This window comes from Malus sylvestris, chromosome 4 (assembly GCF_916048215.2).
Source record: "Malus sylvestris chromosome 4, drMalSylv7.2, whole genome shotgun sequence".
Lineage (NCBI taxonomy): Eukaryota > Viridiplantae > Streptophyta > Magnoliopsida > Rosales > Rosaceae > Malus > Malus sylvestris.
In genome coordinates, this window is record NC_062263.1 from 6375310 (window position 1) to 6391764 (window position 16455).

A 16455-nucleotide genomic window follows, 5' to 3' on the forward strand; every position below is an offset into this window, starting at 1 on the left:
TCTCTCTCGGTCATCACATTCTATATGCGCGCGGGACCAGAACTAGTCCACCAGTTGCTACGGTCGGCTACTAGGGTTTTAGATAATTTAATTTAATTTTTTTTTTTAAATATTATGACACCGAAACCATATTCTTGGGGTGGCAGCACTTATAATTCAAAATGCAATAGTTTTTTCTACATCTTATATATATAACGACATGTACACTAAGAAGGTGAGGAATAAGTTGATATCGATTTAGTTATTTACAAAAATTAAACTTAAAATCTTTCTCTTACGAGTTAGCCTAAGCGACAAAAAATGCAATATATTTGAAAAGACTAAAAACAATGTATGGCTCGTTTGGGTGTACTTTTAAAATGGTTGAAAACACTTTTAGAGCAACTCCAGCGTTGCAAAATCCCCCTAGGGCTATTCACTATTGAATCCACCCAATGAACAATAATTGCCCTTAATGAACAATAACTGTCTTTTGCATCTCCACCCCTAAAACTAAATAGCCCTAACAATAGGAAATAAAATATTAATATTTTTTATTTTATAAAATAATACAAAATAATTTTATTTGTAATTTCATATAAAGCACTGAGAGCATCATAATAATTCCCTACCATTTCGTCACATCATGAACTTGGAACTCGTATATTTGGACTCCTGACAACTTTAGGAACATAACTGGGTCCTTGCATGCACCATCAGTGCACTGGGAAGTGCAGTGATCCTAGACTCGAGAGCTTCAAGCTCTAGCTTGTAGTTTCAGGTGAGATTTCCTTGTTCCTTTGAATATTTGGGATTTTCTTGTTGGTGTTGTGATTCCGGGTGAAGACTTAATGGTTAAATTTTGTTCTTTTCGCTGTGCATGCTTTCTATTTCATTTTTCCAGAATCCGCCGAGAAAATCCAGTGAGCTTCGTGACCAAACCTGGCCAATCTCGACCACGGTTGTTACTCACAGTGGTAGAATCTTGTACCTTTTCATTTTAGCATCATTTTTGTGCTAAAATTACAATTTTTAATGGAGTTTTAAGTCGAGATCAGAATCGGGATGAATCCCTACCAAATATTCCAGTGTTCTCTCTTGAGGGGTCCGATGACCCATGTTTTAAATCGTGGCTAATGTACCTCGGGCTCTCGAGCCAGCGATTCGTGTCGGGCTTGTCGCTTGGGCCCCCTCCGGCGCTGAAGCCCACATGGGCTGAACTTGATTGCCCCAACGATTTGGTCTTGTTCTGTCCACGGTCCATCGAGCTAAAGGCCTCACTGGACTTGCTCTTAGAGAAAGTGTTTTTAGGTTCCAAAAGCACTTTAAGTGCTTTATGCAAGAAGCACCAGTTATGTGCTTCTTCCAGGAAGCATTTTAAGTGCATTTTCAGGATTTACTTGCATTTTTACTGAGGATTGGTTTCAAAAATATTTTCACCAAAAGCGTTTTCAGTCATTTTAAAAGTACATCCAAATGAACTCGTAATATGTTGAATCTAAAGTGATTTGTATACAGTATAGTCATTTGATACTAATGTACTTATTTTGTTCTCAAACAGTTAATTATACGTACTGTAATCCTGAGATTTGAAGTCAAGCATTTCAAACTAATGACAAGAAGCACAAGAAAATGATCAAATCTTCAGTGTTAAATGTCCTCGTGATTCGAACTCGTCGAACAGGTCAAACCGTCCAACTGAAACGTTTTCGATATTTTTTTCACTTCTTAATGTAAATATATTATTGTATTAAATAGCACAAGGAAAACCAAACTAGTCGAACGGTCCAGAACGGCCAATGCGAACTGTGGACTGTTTGATTTCGCTTGGATCATCAATAAACCAAGGAGAAAATTTTCATTGTGAGAAATTTTATTTTTTAAGTTTTAACTTTTTAAAACACATATTCTATTATTTATATAGTGACACGTGGTGTACCACCTCGTGTAACGGTCATTTTGAAAAATCTCTCTAAACCAAGGAATCTCAAAACATAACCAAACAGTTGGTCCGGTCCAACCGTGGTTTTACACATTTATAAACCGCTTCAAACCTAACGGAACCATTCCGTTCTTATATTTTATTTTTTTTTACACTTATCATCTTTCATTTTATTTCCTTAGAAATTTGCTATTAGATGAAATGATGAATTTTAGAAAGTTTGAGATTTACAAATTAGAATGACAGTATGCTTTGGAATTGGGGTTAACTAATTCGAAAACAAAACCAAAATCGAACCAAACTACACAACATTGGTTTAGTTTGTGACACCAGGTAATGACGATCAATGAGAAATCACAAATGAACACTAAAAGATAAACAACTCGTCATTGGGGTTGTTGTGCTGGAAAAAAAACGTTGTTTTCAGAAGAATGGGTAGAACTGCTTTTGCTTTCTGGTGTTTTGGATCCATAATTTTGACAAAAAACACTGTTTTTTTCATTACCAAACACAATTTTATCCCCATTTTATTTAAAAAGTTGCTTTCAAAATAATTTCAGCAATGCCAAAACCGTCCTAAGGAATCCACCAAAGAGATAAGAGTTTTAAGGATAGGAAGAAAACGCTCTTCACTAAACCAAGTTTAAAAGTCATTCTTAATTTCTGAATGAAATATTTCCATAAGTGAGTAGGGATTTTAAATAGACTAGGCATGGAAGAACCTTCAACCTTCCATGAATAGGTTATTATGCATGAACTTAATACTATTCATGAACTTAAATGAGAACATGAACCATCTTTGAATTAAATATGATGAATGCTCCATTTAATAATTAGACGAGTCCAAATTCGGTGTCATACACTTCCGCTATGCAATAACTCATCCTCGAGTTTTTTATTTGATCTTCCTTGATCTTTCGGTTTCACTCAGAATTTTAGTTGAAACCAAAACAAACCAATTTGTTATATGTTAATTGGTTTGGCTGCCGTTTTGAGTGGTGAAACCAATCCAAACCGGATCATACCAACCTCTAGGTTAGTTGTGGAAGATGAGAGAAATTTGTATATCTCATGTAGTAACCTTTGCTCTCTCTCTCTCTCTTTCATCGCATAAGTCGTGGTGTAATAGAGATGGGTTACACGATATCACTACTAAATTAAACAGTTTGCGCGACGAAGGAGATTTTGTCGCACAAAGCATTCTTAGGTCGCACAAAAACTACGGCGACCAGAAAATCGTCGGGTAGATTTTGTCGCACAAAGGTTGTGAAAAAAGACATTGCGTGACAAACAATTTCAAATTCGTCGCGCATCTAAACAATTACGCAACGCTTTATTACTCGTGGCGCTAAAGTTATACGGAAAAAGGTTTTTGTCGTACAATATAAAAAGGTACAAGTACGCTTTGTGATTAGTTTGTCTCGAAAAGTTTACGCGACGAAAAATGTAAGAGGTGAGTGGTGATGCACGACGAAGTAGTAAGACGCGCTTCATTTTGCGCGACCGGTCGGCGTCGCGCAAGTGTAATTTTTAATAAAATAAATAAATAGAATAAAAAGGAAAATTAAAAATAAAAAATAAAAAAAGATTTCATACTAATGACAAAAAAAAGCAAATTATTGAATAAATTTTTTTTATTTATAATATAAATAAAAATGTATGTACAAATATAAAGTTTTAAAAGAAAGCAGAAACAAAACTATGAAAAAAATCTATAGGCATTTTGTTCGAAGGTGTTTGGTAATCTTGCTGCTAGTTGGGGACGGGGTCGGAGGTCGACGGGCCTGATTGCTGTGCTTGTTAGATGTGGAATGGCTCTGAGGGCAATGGTGCAGAAAAACCGGGGAGACGTTTTTCGGAGGAACTGAGGGCTTGTACAAGCATTGACATTTGAGACTTGTACGATGCCAACTCACTCCTCAGGCCAATGACTTCCCGCGTCAAACCCGTTACCTAGCTCTTTGACTGCGAGGATGACGAGGTTCCACTCTCCCGCTGCCTGACATTTCCCATCCCTCGACAATATGTCCCTGGCCTTCGACCAAAAGTCTGGTCCAACATCTCTGTGATGATGTGAAACCCTACATCCTCAGGGGAGTCCACAGACTCAATCGGTGTGTCCGAGGGAAGCTAGGAGGCAGACTCCTGAAGCACCGACTAACTCTTCTCCACCATAGTCACCTGTGAAAAAAAAAAAAAAGGATTATTCATAGAAAACAATTTGAAATAATTAGTATAAATGTTTAATGCATAAGAAATTACTTACATGAAGGGACTTGGTCAACTCATCCCCAGGCTAAACATAAATGTCAGCAAAGACGTGATCTCTGGAAATTTTGAACCTTTCTAAAATCGAAAAAGATATGGAAAATGTTAGTACGAAAAAAAAATTAGCGACATTTTAAAATTGGAAATGAAAGTTGTAATATATACCTTTCGTCGTACCTCCATCCTATAGGAGAAAGGCCTCAAACCCGAATGGTGGTGAAGAGTCTTCTTCTCTCGATTGATCTTGTTCGCCTTCGCCTTCTTCTGTTATACAAAAAATAAACGTATTAGTTGTAATACTTCAAAGTTAGAAAAAATAATAATAAACATTATTAAAAATTAAAAAAAGTAAAATGAAAGAAGTCGTAATTAAAAACGCACCATATAGCCCGGCTTCTGAAAATGATCGCAAAGCCAAACCCAACTATCTTGTCGGTCCTCCAACTCCTTCGGACAACCCTCCTCGAGAGCGACCTGCGGATCATCAAACTACTGGAAACATTGGTGTAGGTCATTCTTCCACTGCTTGTAACGTTCAGAGAAGAGCCGATTGACATGTCCTCGTCCATGTCCTCCAAATTGTAGTTTGTGTGCAATGTAACAAATAATTTGAAAGTATTAGTAAGAAAAGGCAGCAATAAATATAAATATATAAATTTTACATGAAACACATTAAAAAGGCGACACTACTTACGAACAATTGATTGTGCACCGTGTTCTTCGTCTCCTCCAACATCGCCTTCCAAGACTTCCACTACATAGGGCAAAAGGTCCGCACGACATGTCAATGCACTATGCTGCTCCGCCGTTGGTGCTGCCCGATGTCGCTCATCATATCCGATTGGGATACAACCGTTGGTCACCCAAGTGACATTCACAGGCTTCAATTGCTGACAAGGTCCCCATGTGTTTTTCTTCACTGCAAAGAGATGAAAAAAAAATCATTAACTCAAAACTAATAACAAATCCTACTAAAATTTCAGCATAGCCTCCCCTATAATTAAAACATTTCCTAAAACCCTGAAAATAACATAAACAATATACGTATCGAACACAGTGATCACAACAATTTAATAAAAGGTTCGGAACGATGACAACTTTTTAATCCTTACATAACATAACTTAACAAATTGAACCTAAAATAACAAAACTCAGTTAACATGGGAATGAAGGAGTGAATTAGGATTGTATACCTGGCCATGTACCTGAGGCATCAGTTATGGATCCCGATGGCGACATCTGGTCTGTAGTGCGAAGGTGCCGGTGAGTACGTCGAGCACTAACAGGTAACGTCACCGAAGAAGTCGACGATGCTTGCACTTATGGGATTGGAGGACAAACTGGGTTAACCAGATTGACCGACCTATGGTCAATCTTTGCCGGAGCAGTGGTGACACTAGTAGGTGTAGTCGTCAGACTGGGTGTAGCCGTCAGACTAGGTGTAGAAGTCATCGCCCTCCGGATTCTAATGAGGTGTGACATCTACAAAATTGGAAATCAATTTGTTTCGTACACAAAGATTTAACTTACCGTACACATACTAATAATTTCAACTTAAATTTAAAACGAAATTTAAAAACCCTAATTCTAAACCCAATTCAAGTTTGGCAGAAACAAAACTTAAAACTGATATACTATACACAAACTAATCAATTCAGATAGGATATAGACCCAACAATTATAACTTATAAGAAGAAACTAACATAAAGGAGTAGTTGGAGGCAAAATCATAGCCTATGAGTGTATGCGTCCGTCTATATGTACGTGCTCTATGTTTGTGGGTGTGTGTCTATGTACTATGTCTGTGTGTGTGTCCATGTATATATGCTGATTTTGGGTGTGTGCGTGTGTGTTGATGTATGCAAGTTGTGTGTGTATGTACTAAGCAACATAATTTCAAACAGTTTCCACCATAATTACTTAATAGTTTCACAGGTAGTAATGAGAAAAGGGATCATCCAAAGTGATTCTTAGTCTCTTTAAACATCCACATTACATATAGAAATCATATGACCATTGGATATAAATAGAGCTTGCTAACTGGAATAATTAACAATGCACTATATTTATAACAGAGTGAGTAGCAACAAATAACACTTTCTATCTATTTAGGAGTCAAGACTTTCGAGAGAGAACCATTAGTAGGCTAATTAAGCTATTTATGATCTTCAAATTAAAAAACCCCATGGCCCTATTTCTATAACTATCTATGTCTGATTGTATGACTAACTAAATAAGCTACAACATTATTTCTTTAACATATTCATACATTCTTCACATTGAAAAAAAAAAGTTACCTCAGTTAATAAGAAAAATTCAATCAAGAGCGAAACAAGGCCTACTTGAAAACTGAGGAACACATCTAAAAATAAGTAGCAGAAACGCCAATTTTGCAACCAAAATTTTAAACCAACATCCAATTCCAAAATCCAACACCAAAGTAGCAGAAACCCCACTCAAAAACTGAGGACCACAGCTAAAGATAAGTAGCACGTTGGTTGTTTAGTTACTAGTACATTCGGTTGACTTATATTAACCGTAACAATACTCTACTTGTCTGAGAAATCCATAACCAATTTTCTAACTTTGGTTCCTTTCCAAGAAGGAAGCAGTTACAAATTTTCTAGATTATGCATTCTACATAATCCAACAACTACATCCAGCAACCAACATAAAAATTTTCAACAAATATCCAAATCAAACACCAAAGTAGTAGAAACCCCAATTGAAAAACCGAGGAACAAAGCTAAATTGTTGTCTTCATGATTTCTTGTTTAAGAACAGCGGACCAAGCAGCAAGTTGTTTGTTTAGTTACTAGTACATTTAATTTAGTTGTAACAATACTCTACTTAGATAAAGAAATCTATCACATCCCGACCTGGGTCCACCACATCCCGGTCCAATTCCACCACCGTAACACAATATTGTTCGCTTTGGGCTTACCATTCCTTCACGGTTTTGTTTTTGGGAACTCACGAGCAACTTCCCAGTGGGTCACCCATCTTAGGAGTGCTCTGGCCTCCTTCTCGTTTAACTTTGGAGTTCCTACGGAACCCGAAGCCAGTGAGCTCCCAAAAAGCCTCATGCTAGGTAGGGATGGGAATATACATTTAAGGATCACTCCCCTGGGCAATGTGGGATGTTACAATCCACCCCCCTTAGGGGCCCGATGTCCTCATCGGCACACTTCCGGCCAGAGATTGGCTCTGATACCAAATTGTCACATCCCGACCCAGGTCCACCACATCCCGGGCTCGTTCCACCACCGTAGCACGATATTGTCCGCTTTGGGCTTACCACTCCCTCACGGTTTTGTTTTTAGGAACTCACAAGCAACTTCCCAGTGGGTAACCCATCCTGGGAGTGCTCTGGCCTTCTTCTCGCTTAACTTTGGAGTTCCTACGAAACTCGAAACTAGTGAGCTCCCAAAAAGCCTCGTGCTAGGTAGGAATGGGAATATACATTTAAGGATCACTCCGTTGGGCGATGTGGGATGTTATAATCCACCCCCCTTAGGGGCCCGACATCCTGGTCGGCACACTTCCGACCAGGGATTGGCTCTGATACCATTTGTCACATCCCGGCCCATGTCCTCACCACATCCCAGCCTCGACTCCATCGTAGCACGATATTGTCCACTTTGGGCTTACTATTCCCTTACGGTTTTGTTTTTGGGAACTCACGAGCAACTTCCCAGTAGGTCACCCATCATGGGAGTGCTCTGGCCTCCTTCTCGCTTAACTTTGGAGTTCCTACGGAACCTGAAGCAGTGAGCTCCTAAAAGGCCTCATACTAGGTAGGGATGGGAATATACATTTAAGGATCACTCCCCTGGACGATGTGGGATGTTACAAAATCAATGTCATTGCATTCGTTTGTAGGAAAGGGGAACTGCAACTCAATTACCATAATGGCACGACCGAATAATAATTATTATAGGGTGGGAAACCAATTGTCTAACTTAGGTTACTTTCCAAGAAAGAAAGAGTGTAAACATTTATCAGGTTCTGCATTCCGCAGATTCCACCTACATATAGCAACAAACATCAAGTTTTTCAACCAAAAACTTCAACCAACATCCAATTCCAAAATTCAACATCAAAGTAGCAAAAACCCCACTCGAAAAACCAAGGAACAAAGCTAAAGATAGTAGTAAGTTCATTTAGTTCCATTATTTCTCAACACACTGAATCACTTTGCATGGTAATAAGAAAAAAATTCAATCAAGAGTGAGACAAGGCCCTAAATCTAACCTTTTACTTGAAATTATAGAACCCCTAATTTAAGAACCCTAATCTAACCCCCAATGAAGCACCCTAAATCTAACCCCCAATTTAAGAAAACCTAATCTAACCTCATTGCTGAAAATCGTTCCCCTAATTTAAGACCTAAATCTAACCCCAACTAAGAACCCTAAAAACTAATTTAAGAACCTAAATGTAACCCCCAATTTATGAACCCTAAATCTAACCTGAATGCCCTAATTCTAACCCCCAATTTGAAATACAAAACAAAAAAAAACAAAACAAAAACCCTAATTAACATGGTAAATAAAGAAAATTGAAAATAAAAGCTGAAGAGGAAATTATCTTTTGGAGACGAAGACGCGACGGCTGGAGAGAGGGATGGAGAGACCGATGAAGATACGGAGGAAGGAGAGATAGGGTATCGCATGGGGAAAAAAGGAAGAAGAGGGAAGTGAGGGGTGGAAGGAGAGACACGAGGTTAAAATATAGAATCTTGCACAATAGAGTCTTTGTCTCGCAAGGCTAAAAAATCGTCGCACAAGTTTTTTAAAATTTCCGCAAAAAAAAATGCCTTGATTGAATTTTCAGACACTTGCGCGATGAATACATATATTTTGTTGCGCAAATATACTTTGAGCGACGAAATATATGTATTCGTCATGCAAGTGTTTGAAATTTCAATATTCCGGTGTAAAATTAAAACGCTTGCGCGACCAAAAATTGTTATACGTCGTGCAATTATGTTTTAAAATGGTTTTTTAAATTTTTTTATTCTGCTTACAATTGATTATAAAATACAAATAAAACAAATTTATTTACAAAGTAATTCACATATAAAATGGGAATCATTCATACCATTTTTTCCATCACTCTATATAATGCATTAACCATTTCACGTGTTTTACAAAAAAAGTTACAAATAAATTGCCTTAATCTTCATCCGAACTATAATAACTTTCACTTTCGTCGCTATCACCATTTTCAATGTTCCATTCCTCATCATCTATAGGTACGTCACCATCGTCGTTTGTGTGCACTGGACCATTGTATCGTGGAATATTACCTAGGTCAATTGTGATCGACTGAATCGGTATTTCGATTGAAGATACTCCTTCTACCTTAAATGGTTCTTGGATAAGATTAGTATCTTGGAGTGTTTCCACACCACTTTCCATCGAAGATTCAAGACGTTGGTCAACAACATTGTCGATGTCGTCGTTAGTACGGTCTTGTTCTGGTATAGCATACACGCTCCTATGATCCATCTTCTAAACAACTTTCCAACCTCTCCGGGCTTTAGGGTCATTTAGATACACAATTTATTTTGCCATGGTTGCTAAGATGTAAGGGTCGTCATAATACCAAGTTTTGGTAGTGTTCACTGATAGTAATCCATGATCGCTTTTCACACTTCCATGCCTATTTGGGTTTGTATCAAACCATTGACACTTAAATAGGATCACTTAGCTCCGGTCTTTGTACTTTCGCTTCCCCCGGGGACATGAACACTGCTATTTTGCTTACACAACTTGTCATCTCATGCACCTACTAAGAACTTGACGCCGTTGACATGGAAACCCGAGTACAATTCAACGCGAATCGGTCCGAACGCCAAGTTATATAACTCTTCACTGTACGCAGGGGAATTCGATGCTTTCAGTTGATTCACCTAATATTAGACAAACATTTAAATTTGTTAGTTCGAGCAACTTAATTGGTACAATATATATGTCTAATACAAAACACTTCAAACTTACATATTCAAGAAACCAATGCGAAAACAATTCACGATGTTTCTTGGCATACAAATGTGAAGGATGTGCCTACTTCATCATATTTTCATGCTCGTCTAGGTATGACAGTGTCTCGTCACAATTGTTGAGTACGAACCAATGTGCTACCTCCATGTCCTTCTTGGAAAATGACTCGCCACAAATCGGATTTCCGAATGGTCGAGTGATTTGCGCAAAAACTAAAAGTTTCTCCTTTATTACACCCAGTGTTCTAAAAAATGGCCTAGGCGGCGCCTAGGCGCTGGGCGGTGGTGACCCGAGGCGTTTTCTTGCAAATCGGTTGGAAAAATCGGCTGAGCTCTAGGCGGGCGCCTAGGCGGCCCTAGGCGGTGCTAGGCGGCCCTAGGCGGTGCTAGGCGGCAAGGTGGATCCTCACCCTCATACATAAAAAAAATTAAAAAAAAAACGTGTTAGTCTTCTTTTTTTTCTATCTTAAACCATCAAATGGACACATATTCAACAATGACAGAGGCGATGCTTACCTCTATGGGAAGTTTGGAGCTTCAATATGCCAACATTTCCATGGTAGGACTCGCTGGTTTTGGTTTTTGCAGAGAATATTGAATATTGTGAACGGCTAAAGGTGAGTGGGTGTGTTGAAATGAGAGAGGAGGGTAAACCATTGGAGTTAAAATGGTAGATCAGAAGCAACTAGGGCTCTTCATTATAGGGAAATGAGAGCTCTTTTTTTTTATCCTTAAGAGAGAGAGAGGTCTGAGAGAAATGGGAGAGAGGTTTAGGGTTTCTAAAAAGTTATCAGAAATGAGAGAAATGGGGGGCACATCTTAGCCCTTTATTTTGGAATCCTAAGAAATTCACTACATGGATGCATGACATGTATGCATGCCATGTCCATTGAAATTTGAAAGGGCCGTTCTGACATGGAGAGACAGTGAGCCATTTGGGGCTCTGGGCTCGAGGCAAGGCAGAAAATGTCGGTGATGATAGGGTTTTTTTTTTTAAATGAACATGAAGCTGCTAAATTAGCATATATTATAGTTGTTGCTAAAATTGACACTAGTATGGACTTGGTCGTGTTGGTCAGCTTATCCTCACAAGCTCCCAGGGCTCCAGTTCGAACCCTGCGCCCATGAAAACTTTCTTTCTTTTTGATGCGCCTTTCTCATGGCTCCAGGTCTTGATTTCGAATCCTGGTGAGCCTTTTCCTTTTTCGTTTTTTTATTTTTTATTATTTGGTTATTTTTATTTATTTGTTCCTTTTATGTTTTTCCTTTCTTTTAGTTTCTTTGTCCTAGGTGTTCGTTTTTATTAAAGTAGAATGTAAAATCAATTATCTCAAATTTATTTCCTAGGTTTGTAACTTTGCAAGTATCTTACATTATTATATTTCTTTATTTTCCTCCTATTTTGCATTTTATGTGGTTTTAAATTGTGAACTTGGTACATGTGTCATCCTACAATACTCTTTACTAATATGCTTAATGTGTTTTTAAATTTTAGACTTGTTGGATACTTTTTTTTTTCATAATTTTATTATCTTATCCATATATTTCATACAAGTATAATTTTTATAAGTGCCAATATGCACTTATTTACAAGATATATAAGAAATTTACCTAAATCCGCCTAGGCCGCCTAGGCGTCCGCCTAGACCCCGCCTAGCCGCCTAGGCGCTAGGCGTCAGCCCGCCGCCCGACTAGCGCCTAGCGTTTTTTAGAACCTTGATTACACCCTCGTCATTATTGTGAGGAGGACGATAGAAATTTGTCTCAACATCCTTTAAATACATTCCACAAAATATAAGCACCTCATATGCCACTCAAGCTTGTATAATGGATCCCTCGGGCTTCGCTTTGTTTCGTACACTTTTTTTCAAGTCTCCGAGAAGCCTGCCAAAAAAAAAATGATACAATACACATATTACTAATCGTAATATATTTAATATTGATTAATAAAAAATAGACGAGGAATATATACCTTTCTATTGGATACATCCATCGAAAGTTGACTGGTCCAGCAGGCATGCCTCATCTGGTAAGTGAACCATCACGTGTATCATACTTGTGAAGAAAGCTGGAGGAAATATCATCTCAGACTTGCATAGAACTTGCACAATGTCATGGCACAACTAATTAACGTCCGTTTTTCGCAACATTCTTGACGTCAATTGCGAAAAAAAAATAGACAACAACATGATTGGTTTCACTACATCGGTTGGCAAGAGATGTCGAATACCCACAGGAAGTAGGCGTTGCAGAAACACATGGTAATCATGACTCTTTAGGCTAGTTAATTTACCCCTATCAACGTTCACGCAACGCGCGATATTTGAAGCATACCCATCGAGAAATTTTACAGATGATAAAAACTTTAAAAATTCTTTCTTGTCATTCGGTTTCATTGAAAAAAAAATGCAAGATCTCTTCTGGCTTTATCATTGTCCTTATTCATCTATAAACCCCGTCATATTCCCATTCGTTCCAAAGCAAGATGAGCTTTGATCGTGTCCTTTGTCTTGCCCTCAATATCTGGAATCGTGCCGATCAATGTGTCAAATACATTTTTCTCAACATGCATAACATCGAGGTTGTGCCTCAATTTTAGTTTAGACCAATACGGAAGCTCAAAAAATATAGACTTGTGCTTCCAGTTCATATGTGTAGAAGGTCTTGTCCTACTGATATTGTTCCCGAAAGAAGCAAAATCCAAACGGTTAAGTTGTTCCAAAATCTGATCATCAGACCATTATTTGGGTCTAAGGCGGTGCTCTTTCTCCCCATCAAACTCTTTATCCTTCACTCGCCACTCGTGGTCCCAAGGCAACCATCTTCGATGACTAAGGTAACAAACTTTTATGGTGTACCAACTAAATGTTACGTCTTCCTTGCATACAGGACATGCCATATAACCTTTATTGCTCCACCCAGAAACCATTACATATGCGTCTTTCACAATCCACATCACTGCAGCCCGCAAAGTGAACATCTTGCCATTACATTTATCGTATATGCACAGACCGTGTGTCCATAAATCTTTTAGCTCATCCACCAACGACCGTAAGTATACATCGATTGACTTACCAGCATCCTCAGTTATCAATTGAGTCATCATCATGTATTCTTTTTTCATACATTTCCATGGCGGCAAATTATACGGAAATACGAAAATCGACCAAGTACTGTGGTGCTGGTTTAAAATCCCAAACGGATTAATTCATCAGTGGCAAGTCCTAATCTAACATTACGAAAATCAGAAGCAAAATCAGGGAATGTTCGATCGAACTCTTTCCATGCCTCTCCATCTGCAAGGTGCCTCAGGACATCGTCATCAACCCACTTTTCCTTATGCCATCTCATGTCCGTGGCAATATGCGTTGACATATACAATCGCTACAACCTAGGTTTCAGGGGAAGATAACGCATGACTTTTTGTGGGATCTTAGTCGTTATATTCTGAGATGTCATTTTGAACCTCGACTCATTGCATACAGGGCATTTATCCAATGCTTTATTCTCTTTGATGAATAAAATACAATTGTTTTTGCAAGCGTGAATTTTTTCATAACCCAATCCAAGACCATTCAACACCTTTTGCGCATGTCTATGGTCTTTCGGCAAACAATTGTCCTTCAGAATCATTCTCTTGAAAACCCCTAAAAAGTAATCGAAACACTAGTTCGACATACGATATTTTATTTTTCCGTGCATTAGTTCTACAATGGCCATGAGAACGGAAAAGCTCTCGCACCCCGGGTATAACTCTTGGTTGGCATTTTTTAATAGTTTTTCATATTGTTCGAACTCTACATTGTCCATTGGTGTAGGCACGTCATCTTCCCCTTCCTAATTGTTGTTTGTCAATGCAAATGGAAAAGCATAATTTATAATATCCATGACTTGTTCATTAGGATCCACAATAGGTACAACATTGTCCACTCTTATGGCGTTTGAAGGCGAAGCATTGTCTAATTGTTCCCCATGATGGTTCCAAGTATTATATGTCTCAATCATTCCATTCCTTACTAAATGAAATCGAACATTTTCAATTGTGTTGTTACACCTCCTACAAAGAGACCGGATTTTAGTTGCACTCGGGTTGTGTGTACGTGCAAAGTCAATAAAATTCTCGATTCCATCCAAGTATTCATCTGCTCATCTATTCGGGTTCTGTATCCACTTCATGTCCATAATTCCTGGAACCACAATAACATTACAACAATCACAACGTCATACAAAATGATAATGTCATCTTATGCCTCCGGTGAGGGCCCTATCCCATTCGGGAATGCATAGTCATGTCACGTAATTTACGGCTATATCAGATTAGATTTCGACGTGGATGAATTTTGACAGCATCTCGATACATTTCTTCAGGTGTACGACCCAAAGAACGTACAGAGATGACACCGAAATCTCCACAACCGAAACCTAATCCTTCAACCATAAACTACGCGTCATAACTGTACATTCCCAAACCATCCAAATAATGGGACAATTCAAGAATTAATTGGACCACAGTCATATTTTTGCATCCATGCGCGAAATCCAACTAATCCTTGAATGGGAAACTAAGTTTTACTAAAAATAAAAAACAAGTACGAAGTTAATTTCAATTAACCTCGTACATCACAACACATATTTGTACATCACGTACAAATTTAACAACATAATATAAATATAATTTCACAACACAATATAAACATAACAAACTAAGTTCAACATAATTTAATTAATTTTATATGTTTAAAAAATAAAACGAAGAAAATACCTTCTCAATCATTCTCCACCAATCGTTAATCACACACAATATCCTTATAAACAACGAAATTAATGGCATTAGTGTGAATTTACATTAATATTTTTACCCTAACGACAAAAAACACTTACCAGACACACTGAGGCTCGATCAACCTAGAGAAGAAGATGAAGGGAGTATTAGATGATGAAATTGAGATAAAATAGAAATGATGGATGCCAGATTGAGCAAAATCAAAGGGATAAGTGCAGCGGCACAATCTGCAATTTTTTTTGCAGTTTGCCTCTGCACATGGTTGAATCTAGATTAAAAAGTTCATTTTTGGACGAACGATTTTGCGCGACAAACCAGGTCTTCATCGTGCAAACACCCATTGAGCGACTAAGATGGTATTCGTCATGCAAATGTCATTTGCACGACGAAAAAAAAACATTCATCGCGCAAGTTTACCAATTTTTTAGTTTATGCCTTTACTTTACAATTTATTCTTTTCAACACATTGCGCGACAAAAGAATGTATCGTCGCGCAATGCATATTTTTTAATTTTTTTATGTTTTTCTTTTTTATTTGTATGTATTGTAAATTTTTATTTTATTATAAATCAAAAAATAAAACCTAATTAAACATTAAATTAATTAACAAAACTAATTTGTTATCCCAAATAGAAATTATAATTAATGCAAATATTAATAGTCATCCACATAACATATATTTATTCATTAAATTAAATATAAAGTCTACAAAATCTTTTTTTTTTTTTTTAAAAAAAAACAACCCTCATCAACTTCAATCCTTCCTCACTCGCAACACATCAAACTTCCACTGCCGGAAACTCTGCTTGAAAAGCCCATCCACATAATTTCGTTGCTTCTCATCGGTTTCATTAACATCCCAATGAACCTACATTAATGTCAATAACAATAAATTAATAATTTAAAAAATATTACGTTTTAACAAAAATAATTGCTCATTATTTACCAAAAACTTACCGATAACTCTCCCAGCATGAACTTCTTCAACTCCTCAAGGACCTTTTTCCAAGACTCAAACTCGGCAGAACAATCACTCCGCACCAAATTCCCAACGTCATACTTAAATTCGACGTACGCCTTAGCCAAATTTTTGCCTTCAAAGTACGGCACTTGCTTCCGTTGATACCTCTCTAGTTGCACCACAAGCTTGTTTTTTTTCCAAAACCTTCTCTAAAACCGGCCATTCTTTTTTAAACAAAAAAATGTTGAAACTAGGGCTCTGAAATTGTGTTTATATAGCACTAGAACACCTTTGCGCGACAAACATATTCGTCGCGCAAATCTCTAAGTTCGTTGCGCAAAATGCGTCATAAATGCACAATAAATTGGAAGGTTTGAAGGCAATCTGACCATGCTTTGCGCGACAAACACATGGCACAAAGATGTCTTATGCGACGAAGGTAGCGTCGCGCAATATAGAATAATTGTAATTATAAAGTTTATGTAAACATATATATCTATGTTTACGTAAACTTT

At 37.7% G+C, this 16455-nt stretch overlaps 1 long non-coding RNA gene across 1 annotated transcript; it reads right to left on the reverse strand.

The window, feature by feature from the left end:
- Positions 1-3589: 3589 nt before the first annotated feature.
- LOC126619645 (uncharacterized) lies at positions 3590-7937 on the reverse strand. The gene is made up of 6 exons (XR_007622122.1): positions 5383-7937; positions 4884-5108; positions 4571-4761; positions 4355-4453; positions 4188-4267; positions 3590-4102 (listed from the first exon to the last, which is right to left on the reverse strand). It is a non-coding gene; the product is annotated as an uncharacterized LOC126619645 (long non-coding RNA).
- Positions 7938-16455: the final 8518 nt, after the last annotated feature.